Source organism: Poecilia reticulata, chromosome 16 (genome assembly GCF_904066995.2).
Source record: "Poecilia reticulata chromosome 16, P_reticulata-male-v2, whole genome shotgun sequence".
NCBI lineage: Eukaryota > Metazoa > Chordata > Actinopteri > Cyprinodontiformes > Poeciliidae > Poecilia > Poecilia reticulata.
The window spans coordinates 5926920-5939293 of record NC_088845.1 but is presented as its reverse complement, the minus strand read 5'-3'; positions in this window follow the sequence as shown (position 1 = coordinate 5939293).

Here is a 12374-nt window from a genome sequence, read left to right as displayed (position 1 = left end):
CACACAGTGTGTGATTATTGTCTTACAAACTCTGTGAATTTATTGTAGGAAAATTTTGGTTTTGAGTGGTGGTGTGCTCAGCATGACACCAACAGCTAAAATAGCCTTGCTAGCAGGGCTAGTAGTGGAGTTAGCTCCACCCAGCAGGTCAGCAGTTTCTGAAACATTCTGAGGAAATGGTGGAGTCTGTCTGCAACAACCACACATATCAGGGGTTTTGTCCCATTTTCCAAGTTTGACTCTAATTGTAACATCTTCAGCTTGTGGTCCATTCACCACTTGGCTATTTCTCTTTTGGACCTTTGGACCGGCCCTTTGCTGTCATTGAGATTATGCTGTTTAAAAAGTTGGCATGTTAAAGGGGCAGTTTTGTGTATTTTTTAGGCACATAGTGTAATTTTATAGCACAGTCAAGTAGTTATGTTACCTTCAGTAGTTATAAAATGCTCCACGTATCAAATATGACTTAAAATAAATTTAACGCCTTTAAGTTGGGCTTCTGTCTCTTTAAGAACTCCTGCTCTTTCTGAAGCTCCGCCTTCAGGAAGTCATCACAACATGGCTCTTCTATGAACCCTTTAACAGCATTTTTACCAGCGTTTCACTGAGTAGCAGCTCCTATAATGAGCTCAGCAGATGCATACTTCCATCACATGTTTGCTAATTGCTGCTGGTTAGTCTGAAGGAGCTTGGAAAATTGCAGCTCGGAGGAGCTGCACCTCGAAGACGGGGCTAACTCCACCCAGACGTTTTGCACAGCAGAATGGTTTCCATGGAGATTAATTTATTTCTCAGACATTCATGAATGAATCAAGGCATCATGCTTTTGATGAGGGAATAACATTACATGATATAAAGCAAAAGAAATAAGTATTTTATATATTGCATATTGGCGAAGCAGCAGAGTGCAGGCTAGCTAATCGACCCCAGAGTCCAGATAATAATCGTTATACTCTGAGCCGCACAACATAGTGAACAACAGTTGTCATTATAACATCTGTGTGCAGTATTGTAATTGCCACTGATTCCTTTGCACAATGCAATCTGTCCTTTTTAAAAACTTTGAGTTTGAAAAATAAATGAAAGACGATTCCAGCGTTGGATAATTTATAAGTTGGTCACATTTTGGGTTTGTGTGAGGAGAAATGGTCAAAACCTGAATTTGGAAAGATCCTGTGTTTGGTGAATATGTGAATGTAGCAAAATATGTTTTCTTCAAGGTGCTAATTTTATCAGTGAGAGTAATTTAACTTTCTTAAGAAGTCAATTAAATCAGTGGTAACCAGCAGCTTCTTTGAAGAGCTCAGTAATGCTTTTAGCAATAGATGCCACTTGTTATGCAAGTGTTTTGCTAGTAATCTTTAAATAGATCAACCAAAGTAGCAGAAGGTACCAGAAGCAAACTTATCAATCTATCAGTGTTTTTTAGAGCTAAGTTGAACATCCTTCGCCTGTCTTTTTCTGGTACATCTTTAGAAGAATCTCCCCTGTTTCTGCTGTCAGTACATTTTGCTTTTCCATTATTTCTACAACACTGGAGATCATGCTTCACTGGTTACATTACTGCAGGGATTTCTTCTTGTTTTCTGTGTCCTCTTATACTACTTGTATATTATTTTCCAACTTTTGGTAAAATTTTGCAAGGACAAAAAAAACCAAAGTGTTTGCTTGACTCAACCAGTGACTTCTGAATACTGACTACGTTTGTCAGAGGAAAAAGTCAGCATTGAATAACGTGCCTCACATATTTTTCTTTTTCTCTGCCAATGTGACACCAGGCCATTAGGTGCGGTACATTTCTTGATGCGTTCATGTGCAACTTTTATAGGTACTGCAGCGCTCTGGAAGGTCAGTCGGAGCTGCAGGTGAATTCAGGGCAGTCGTATACATCTTATTTATCTGTTGTTTCGAGAGCTGTGGGTGCCGGAAACCCATCAAATACTGGCAGAAGTTGAAAAGAGATGAACTAAAGGAGGCAGAAATATGACCACTGAGAGCTTTTTAGTTCTTTTACAAAAGAAGTGCAGTAACTCTTGCGTCACACTCACTCAGTTCAAAGCAGCATGGTCAGAAAGACTCATTGATTTGGTCCAAACCTGGGAATATTCTGATGTGATGGACTATTTGGAGGATTTCTAAGGCCTGGTGCTTTAGAAATTGAGCACACCAGAGTTCTTGTTATCATCTTTTTTTTTAAAACAAATGAATTTAGTTTGTTTACAGGTGGATCTGTAAATGAATGCAAACCAAATGAATGATTGCATTAATATGCATCCTTGTCTTGAGAGGCTTGAATGTACTATGAGGAGTTCATCAGTTGATTGAGCTGCTTTGTCTCATTTTGGAGAGTGGGTGTAATCAATGTTGGGCAAAATAAAGTGAAACTTTGATGTAATGATGAAAGGACCACATCCCTCCTGTGTCATCACACTAATTGGCATTGACGAGTGATCACTTGATTAGGTCAGGTTGGAGTGGTCACCTTCTTGATGGATGATTGAACCCTTCACCTTTTCAGCCCCCTGTAGATTTAATGTCTGCTTTAAAATGAGACTTTCAGAGTTGAGAATCAAGAAATGTGTTCAAAAGTCAGAGGGATTTTGCAGCCAAGCTACAAGATTCAATCAAATGACATAGGATTGCTCTTAGCCTGGACTGTTGTAAACGATTATTTTAGTTTAGTTTATTCTATCAGTTAATGTAATCGAATAAAAATAAACACTGCCATAACAGCAGTGTTAATATCGGATATTAACATCGGCCCGATTTTTCATGTTTCAGGATCCCTAACAATTACTTTTCTGTAGCTTAGAGAATTAAGATGTAATAAAAATAAATCAATTTTTAAATTAACCTGGACAAAAAACTTATACAAAAATCTGAAATTCTATTCAGTTTCATATTGAAGAGTCAGGCTCACAAAGACATTTGTAAAAAGAAACGTCAGTCTTTAGTTCATGTGTTCATCTTCAATTTAATAGATTAACTCAATTTTCCCAGCAATTTATAGCCTTTATGTCCATGTGAACGACTGGATTTGGTTCCTTTGTCAAACACAGAAACACATTTACCACCTATGCGCCGCCGCGATGCTCTGCCACGCATTTGTTATGACTAAGCTAATATGAAATTTATTTTCCAGTTCGTCTGTAAAGCTACTCTTACGTTAAGCATCAGCTACTACGGCAGAGCAGCCCACAGTGTTCAGTCTCTCTGCTCGCCTGTATTGATCCCCCGAAAAACAATAAAAACCCATATATTATCATAAATTAATGAAATACCACACATTACCCTGGACCAAAAAATCTGAGGTTATTCTGCTAACACTGCATTCGTCATGCAGAGGCGGAAGTGAGAGCGCTGCGCAACACAAATAATCATCCGACTGGAACACGGTGCGCTAAATAACAAAACATAATTTAACGAAGCTTCGAGGCAGATAATTTGCCTCGAAGAATTTTAATAATTGAAATAGTTGAATGATTCGAGGAATCGTTACAGCTGGACTACAGTTACAGTGACTATTAATCTGCTACTAAAGAGTAAGAGATTCTTTATCAAATTGACAAGGAATTAACTAACATAACCCTAACAAAACATAGTATGACATTCTGATTGTATGAGAACTTTATTTAATGTAATATATAAAATACAAATGAGAGACACTTTTTCTATCGATTGTGAATGATCCAGTTCTCCTCAACTCTCAGCAGTTTGTTAGGCTTAAGCTTGGATTAAATAAGGTGGAGAGGTTTATGACCTGATCTCAAGAGTTCATTGCCAGTGTTAAATGTTGGGCTGCGAGTTTCTCTCCTTTTATGTGTGTGGCTGTCAGACCTCAAATAATGCAAAGAGAACAAGTTCATATTCGTTTAGAAACAACAATACTAATGTTTTAATCAGGAGGAATTCAGAAATCAATGTTTGGTGGAATAACCATCAGGTTTTAAACGGGGTTCAGTGCAGTGGGCTCTTCATTTTTTCCAGAGCTGCATATAGTTGTGAAAAGCAGTAAAAGAGTTATTTTATTCACTGTCCTCATATTTTTCTTCGTATGGACATGAAATATTTGTCAAATATTGAGAATGACTGAAGTTCTTAACACAAGTTGGCATGACTGAGTCTGTGGTTCACCTTGCAGAACTCTCCTCTAAAGACTCTGTGATCTCAGGACTGATCTCGTTAAGCCATTACCCACCTTGTGCTCCCTTAAAGATCCATTAGTGTGGATTACAGATCGCATACGCACACTGCGGATTATTTTGATGAAGCTTGCAGAGAGGACGATTTTGGTTTCAAAATGTGTGGTAATCAGATCTCGGTTTAAGTGCACCAAAAAGGGATGCAGCTGAGATGGAGCAGATTTATGTTTCCAGTCGCGAATGCTTTCATACGACACTGAGAGCATTTGCGAGCAGGATCAGATGGGTGGGGCTTACCCACATTAAAGGCAGTTCTGAGAAGATGACAGAGATGGTTGGACCAAGAGATTTCTCAGCAGATTCTGCAGATTGCCCTGGCTGGAAGTCATTTTGTCTTACCATAAAATTAAGTTATGCTTAATACAAATGATGCAAATGGAAATATTTTAGTTCCATAAAATCAGATTATGCTTAGAAAATCTAACAGTTGGGTTTTTAATATAATTTTTAATGAACCTAGGAGTTTGAGCATGAACGTTTCTGGTCTAAATCTTTAGAGTAGGACTGTAATGAATTTAAATGTATTAATAAATAAAATTTTGAATTAAATTAACTGAAATTAGCAGCTCCTTGCAGCCAGATCAGTCAACTACTCCACTGCAAAATAAAGCTACACATATATGAACTATCAACATCACCTCTAAAGTTTATATGTCTGATGTCATTACAATAGCTGTGTTTCAGTTGATTCTATAATTAAAATACTGGAATTACATAAATCCACTTAATTTTGAAAAAAAGTGGTTGTTTGTTTACAGTGTTAAAATTGGTTTATTTTTCAAAACTGTAATGGAAACACTTTCTTTGCATCACATGATCGACAACCAGAGGTTACCACTGCCGCAAACGACAAAGAAGGCGGCGACAGGAAGTGGTGGGAAGATGATGTTTTTTAGTGACGCATCAGGAGAACAAACTTATTCACGTGTGATTTTGATTGAGTTTCTAATTTAGTGAAAACAGTCCAACTGCAAATTTGTTCTTTGTCTTTTTACATTAGTGAAATATTGACACATTTGTAATGGAAAAGCAGCTGGTGTGAGTGTGAAAACCCAAAATGAATTTCTTGTACAAAGTTAGGCCAAACAAGCTGATTCTGATTCTACAATTTAAAGACTCTCTGTAGTTTTAATATTATTCTAACTCATTTTAATGCTGAAATAGCATTTTTCTGACTTAGTTTGGGCGTAATCTGCAGGTAAGAGTGGAAACTGGAGGTTTTTCTGGCACATGCCACTGGTAGGAGACCCTGTTTCAGATCTATAACACACTGCTGCAACAATAAAACATTTCTGGAGTCTTAAGTGGCGTGCCAGAACAGATTCAACTCGTAAGTGGAGGATGACTGATGGCTGGCTGTAAATTTCCCTCCAAATTTTGATCGGTGTACCTCTGGGTTGAATTGTTGTAAGCAACAAAGAGTTAGTGGATAATGCGTGTGCTGTGAATCAAAGCGTCTTTGGTAACATTTCCTTTCAGGACTCACTTGTTCTCAGATTTCTCCCACTGTAATTGCCCTGGGCAATTGCTGAAGCTTCTCATCTCATCATTACAACTCTGACAGCACTTCAGACAGATTCAATGGAGAGTTTTCCTGTGCAGTTTTGTGCATGGTTCTTTGAACATATTGACTTTTCATGCTGAGTGCAGGGTTTCTGTAAAGTTTCCTTCAACGATCAGATGGCAAAATAATACAAACACTGTAAAAACACAATATTACCAAATATCTAGGGTTTAGTTTCTAGTGCAAATATCTTTCTACACTTAAAATAAGATAAAACTAAATTTTAGGTTCCTTTTCAGCAAGATATAGGAGCTTGTTTTAAGTCAGTATATCTTTAATATTGATGGAAAAAGTGCTAGTTCCATTGGCAGATTATAACACTGGAAAAATGTTTTGTTGTAAGTGAAAATAATCTGCCAATGTCACTATTTCATGCAATATTAAGGAATGATTGACTCAAAAGCTTCTATATCTTGCTGAAGAGTTATTTGTAAGGTAGTTTAATCTTATTTCAGGTCTACTAAGATATTTGTAGTAGAAACAACCAAATTACTTGGTATGATTTTGTGTTTTCGCATTGAAGGCTAAGAAAGCCAGAGTTAAATTGAGAGTGGCTATTTCTCAAAATATTTGGTCTATTATTAATGTTAAATTTGAGTTTGCGTCCTGATTTATGAGGGGCTAAGATCCAGAATGAGAAGATATGTTTACAAACATCACCAACATAAATCATTTAGCAGAACTGTTGATACAATCCTTTCTGTTCTGACCTTTGTGCATCCATTTGCACAAACTGCATTGCTTCATCAGAATGGGCATATATGCACAAACAAACTTGCATAATACCAGGAGCAAATAAAGCCATATGAATAATAGTCTTCCGCTAAACCAGCAGAGTCCCAAGCATATTAAATCAAACCAAACAAAGAAGACAGTTTTTATTGCTTCTGCCATAAAATTCATTTATATTTTAAAACTCGCCAACAGATACAAGCTTATTCAGATGTTAATCATATTGCGGGGAGCTTTATGAAGGATGAGGCTGCAGCAGAGACGCGCCGTACTCTGCCAGGGGTGCTTTGCAGTGTAAATTTCAGAGAATCTTGTAGTTTTCCTCCTATTGTTTTCCATTACTGTGTTTGTATTGCTTACGCTGCGTATGCAAACCAAATCAGCTCCAATAACAAAGTTTGTCAGATTCCAAGCCATGTCCTACAGCTCCTGCACGCTGATCTCATTGTGTCAGCTGCGGCGGCGTATAGAACAGGATCAACGCGGTTCCTATAGGGCTTTGTTGTGACTTGGCGAGTCAAAGCGATGTTGCACCGCTGCGTCCCCTCTGCACCTTGTGAGTCATCGTCTGGAGACCCAGATTCGAGGCTGCGCTGTGTGACAGCGTCTTCGCTCTCTGCTGTGAGTCAGACGGTCACCCACGTGAAACCCACCCTGATCCAGAAACCGTATCAATTATAAAAGAACATTTTTAGATTCAATGAAGAGCTGTGTCTTTGAAAAGTTCGTTCTATTTTCTCAGCTTGCTGATTAGCTGTTAAGCCAATTCTCGCTCTGAAACCATCACAAGATAAAACTTTTCCACACAGAAACGATATTTAATTAGTTCTTTTTAGTTTTCTGATCTGCCTATCAGAACCGTTTCATCTTTGTTATTTTTTTTTATCTTTGTTGTTCTTCATTATTAGTTAGATAATATATTGTTTAGGGCTAGATTAGCTATTAACTAGACACTTTACATTTTATGAAAGAACATTATATGGAAGAATATTATATTTTCTACAGCTCTGGGAAAAATTAAGAGGCCACTTAAAATGATCAGTCTCTCAGATTTAACTCTTTATAGGTTTATGTTTGAGTAAAATAAACTTTGTTCTTTTATTCTATGAACTACTGACAACATGAACTACTGGAATTCCAAGCAAAAGTTTAGTATTTATTTGCAGACAATGAGAAATGGTCAAAATAACAAAACAGATGCAGCTCAAATAATGCAAAGTAAACAAGTTTATATTCATTTAGAAACAACAATACTAATGTTTTAACTCAGAAATCAATATTTGGTGGAATAACCAGGAGGTTTTCAGTCGGGTTCAATGCAGTGTTAATTTTTTTTCCAGAGCTGTTTATATTTGCATTTAAGATGAAAATCTTCTGTATCTATAAAAATGTTCTGCCCACAACTCTTCAAGTAGCAATTCTAGCATCACCTAACTCAAATTCTGTTTAAAAAAAAATCATATTAAGCACCTTTTGGTTGCACATGTATAAATCCAAAAAATAATCAACAGATTATTAAAAATATGTTTTTAGCTGCAGTTACAAGCTTTCATTAAAGGAATGCGCCGTTGTAACATTTAGGCAATACAATTTTTTTTAGTATTCAAAAAAGTAATTTAATTATTTACTTGTTTGTAACTTTTGATGTATTTCCAACATTGTGTAAAAAGTTCATAAGTGGTTAAACCAAAAAAGTCTGCAAAATGTGTCATTTTTTAAAAAAAATCTTCAAAATAATCAATAGAGTAATTAATTACTATAATTATCGATAGTTGCAGGCCAAATATTGTTAGACTTTTACATAAAACAGTGCACACCATGACAGGATGGTATTACAAATACTCAGAGGGAATAATTCACCAGAACATAAAGGGGATTAAACAAATTTATTTCTATTAAACTGTAAAGCAGCAAAAGTCAGAGGAAAGTTTTCTATTTCGTCACTTTCAAACCAAAGTTGTTTCTGTGTTAAACCAACACAAAATGGTACATAAATGTAACGTCACAATCAGCAGGCACTGCCCCTCACCCAGTACCCCAGTCCGTTACCTAGCAACCCCAGCGGAACTCTCCCCGTCACCTAGCAACCCCAGCGGAACTCCACCACGTTTGGCTTTACCTCTGTATGCGCTGTATAATGTCTGATGTTAAAGACAAGCGTTTTGTTGTTGCTTTATCATTCAGAAACCATTTGCTGCGCTCTTGTTGGTTTTTAGAAGACTCTTTTTCTGCATTCTGAAGATGTATGCTTGTATAATTGGGCATCTTTTTGCAGCAGGAAGAGTGTAACTGTTGAGGTGGGGGCGTGGCCAGCAGCTTATTTACATTTAAAGGGACAGAGGCCCTAAAGCATCTCTTTCTGAAAGGAGCTTAAAAGAGGCATGACTGAGCAGAATAAAATCTCATTATCTAAGAGTGATTCTGTAATGAACATGCTTTGTATAGCATGTAGACCTATCTGAACCTGTTTAAGGAAGCATAATGAAACCACAGAATTGAGCACAAAGGAGAGGGAAGAAAGGCAGGAAAGAATAAGGGAGAAGAATAGTCATATTTTTAAAATGGCAAATAATTAATTTTCTACTAGATATAGCATGCTGTGATTGGGGGACATATAATATTAACTTGTCCCAGACTAAGCTGTCAACTGGCTTTTGACAAGGAATAAGGTTGTAGAAGTGGTCAAATCAGGGTTAGTTCAGAAAACCTTACAGGTCACTGTTCAATCCATCATCTGAAACTGGAAAGTGCATGGCCAAGTCTACAGCAAACCTATAAGCTTAGGCAGACAGGAGGGACAAGGAGAGTGAAGGAGGCAGCCAGAGGTTTGTGACAAATCTGGAGGAGAGGCATAGACCCACATCTCAGATGTCAGACTCAACAGGACTTCAATTAGCTCAATTGATGCTCAGCAACTTTGACATTTTATAAAAAGAGCAAGAAAAAAACCATTGAAAGACATAGGAAGTCCAGCGGGCTGCACAGTGGCGCAGTTGGTAAAGCTGCTGCCTTGCAGCAAGAAGGTTCTGGGTTCGATTCCCGGCCCCGGTCTTTCTTCATGGAGTTTGCATCTTTTCCCTGTGCATGGTGGGTTTTCTCCGGGTACTCTGGTTTCCTCCCACAGTCCAAAAACATGACTGTCAGGTTAATTGGCCTCTCCAGATTGTCCCTAGGTGTGAATGGTTGTGTGTCCTGTGTGTCTCTGTGTTGCCCTGCGACAGATTGGCGACCTGTCCAGGGTGACCCCGCCTCTCGCCCGAAACGTTGGCTGGAGATGGGCACCAGCACCCCTCCCGACCCCACTGAGGGACAAGGGTACAGAAAATGGATGGATGGATGGAGGAAGTCCAGCAGCCATTACGTCGCAGGACATTTCAGCCTTCAGATTGTGCCATTTGTCCTTTAAAAGCAAGATGTATCTCCTTATTTCCAACCTGGTGATTAAGGGCAGTTTACCTTGAAATGGTGTTTGGTCTGCTGTGAGATTACTGTGATGACTTTTCTCCTCCGTCTCCATCACGCTGTAATCATAAACGCTGCTGAGTTCAGCAGTTGTACTTGACATGGTGCCGGCAGCTAAATGTGATACAACAGAGTGAAAGACCTGTATCGCTAACGAAATGTTCTCAGTGACCTGAATCGGCACGACAAGTTTATGTGGAAACATTTCTGATTTTCTTCCCACACCTGGAGAATAAAGCAGAGCCACTTATGCTCTATTTTAATTAATACATTTAACTTTAATCACTAAATCAATGCTTGTAACATTGGAAATTAACTTATGATTTAAAGTGCCATATAGTGTTTTTTTCTGATCTTATTAATTGCCGTCTGCATAAAAACCGATACAGAATTTAGAAATAACATATTTTGTTTGAACTTTTTTGTTTGTTTTATAGTTGCACTTTAATCCTGCAAGTTTTACTGGAAACTATATGGGATTTTTAGACCCATGGTCAAAATTAAATATTTAACTTTTAACTTTTATATACAATAATTTTAGAAAATGTTTAATTTATATTATTATGTTATAGTATCAAGATGATATTTCAAGTACTTATCTTTTCAGATAACATTTGTATTTAAAGTGCCATCTTTAAATATTCATACAATTGTCATGTTAGCAAAATTTCCTATTACTGGTGACTTTGGATCACCAGGATTAAAAATAAATATGAAAATATATGAATGGCTTTCTTAAACATTACAATGCCATTCAGTGTAAAAAAATGTGGAATATACTGACATTTTCTTTTTTACTTGTAATAATTTGATGTAACCGTGAGATTTTTTTTCTTTTCTTACCACAGAAATGTCAATAGGAAACGGTGACAAAAGCTCAAATGTCTATACATATTATAAAAAACTTTTATGAATATTTTCATCTAACAATCTAACACCATATTTAAGAACTAAAAATAAGTATTGTTACAAACTAAAAACATGGAGCATATGCTACATTTGTTTTTACAGTTTTTAAGCATTTAGACTGAATATGTATCTTTGTTTTTGCAGAGTAAATATTTTTATTTACTATATTTTTCCTCTATGCACCTACAGTAATATTAATAATGGTATGCAGAATATCTGCTGCTGCTCTGTTGTCTTATGCAATATTTTCAGTCTGTAATAGTGTTGTTTTCACGTCTTAGCACATTTGAAATATAATCATAACTAGGATAAATTTACAGACAATAATTTTACTTTTATTTAAATTCTATTTTCATTATTACAAAAACAAGAAAAGGAAAATCAAGGGTTTTCCAGCTGCTTTTCGTTCCCTTAACCCCCAAGTTGTGTTGATGTAAAATATAAAACCTTATTTTCACTCTGCCTGCTCTGGATGAATTTTCTTTCCTGCAGCAAAAATTCTCATTCAGTCAACCAAAACTTGAAAATACCTCAAATTACTTAAAACAAACAAATTGAACCCTTTGGACATGAGAACTACCTCATTGGAAATAAGCAAATGCAGAGGCAAACTGTAAACAAGTTCCACGTCCTGTTCAGGATAATTTATTTTGTTTACAGAACGTAACACAGAATTGCACTGGGAATGTTTAAGTTTATTCCAGAACGTTCCTACATCCCTTCTCAGAGGTAGAAACAAATGACCTCAGCGCTGCAGGAATGCTGATAGATTATTCCGCTCTGTTCTTAATTATTAGGAAAGAAACCACAAATCCCTGATAAGCAAATTACTGGGAAGGAAAAAAAAAACCTAAGGAAGCACTTTTGAATAATTCAACATAACCTCTGCAAATTAAGGTCTAATGATGAATTAAATAACAGTAACTTGCAACAGCAAAAAAATGGAACAATAACACATGAAGGATACACGAGGGGAAACGTTTTTCTGCAGCAAATTAAAAGAACAACATTAAAGGGATGGTTAATATTTTACCCAGCTCTCGGTGGTCAGCATGCTTATTATCTGAAGTAATGGAAGGAAGCAAAGTGCACAATAAATGACTGAAGACAGAAAACACAGAAAACAAAACAAACAAAAAACTTATTGGGATTCTGTGTCAGAGCTGCTGCCTTGCAGCAAGAAGGTTCTGGGTTCGATTCCCTGCCCCGGTCTTTCTGCATGGAGTTTGCATGTTCTCCCTGTGCATGGTGGGTTTTCTCCAGGTACTCCGGTTTCCTCCCACAGTCCAAAAACATGTCAGGTTAATTGGCCTCCCCAGATTGCCCCTAGGTGTGAGTGTGTGTGTGAATGGTTGTGTGTCCTGTGTGTCTCTGTGTTGCCCTGCGACAGACTGGCAACCTGTCCAGGGTGACCCCGCCTCTCGCCCGAAACGTTAGCTGGAGATGGGCACCAGCAACCCTCCCGACCCCACTGAGGGACAAGGGTGTAAGAAAATGGATGGATG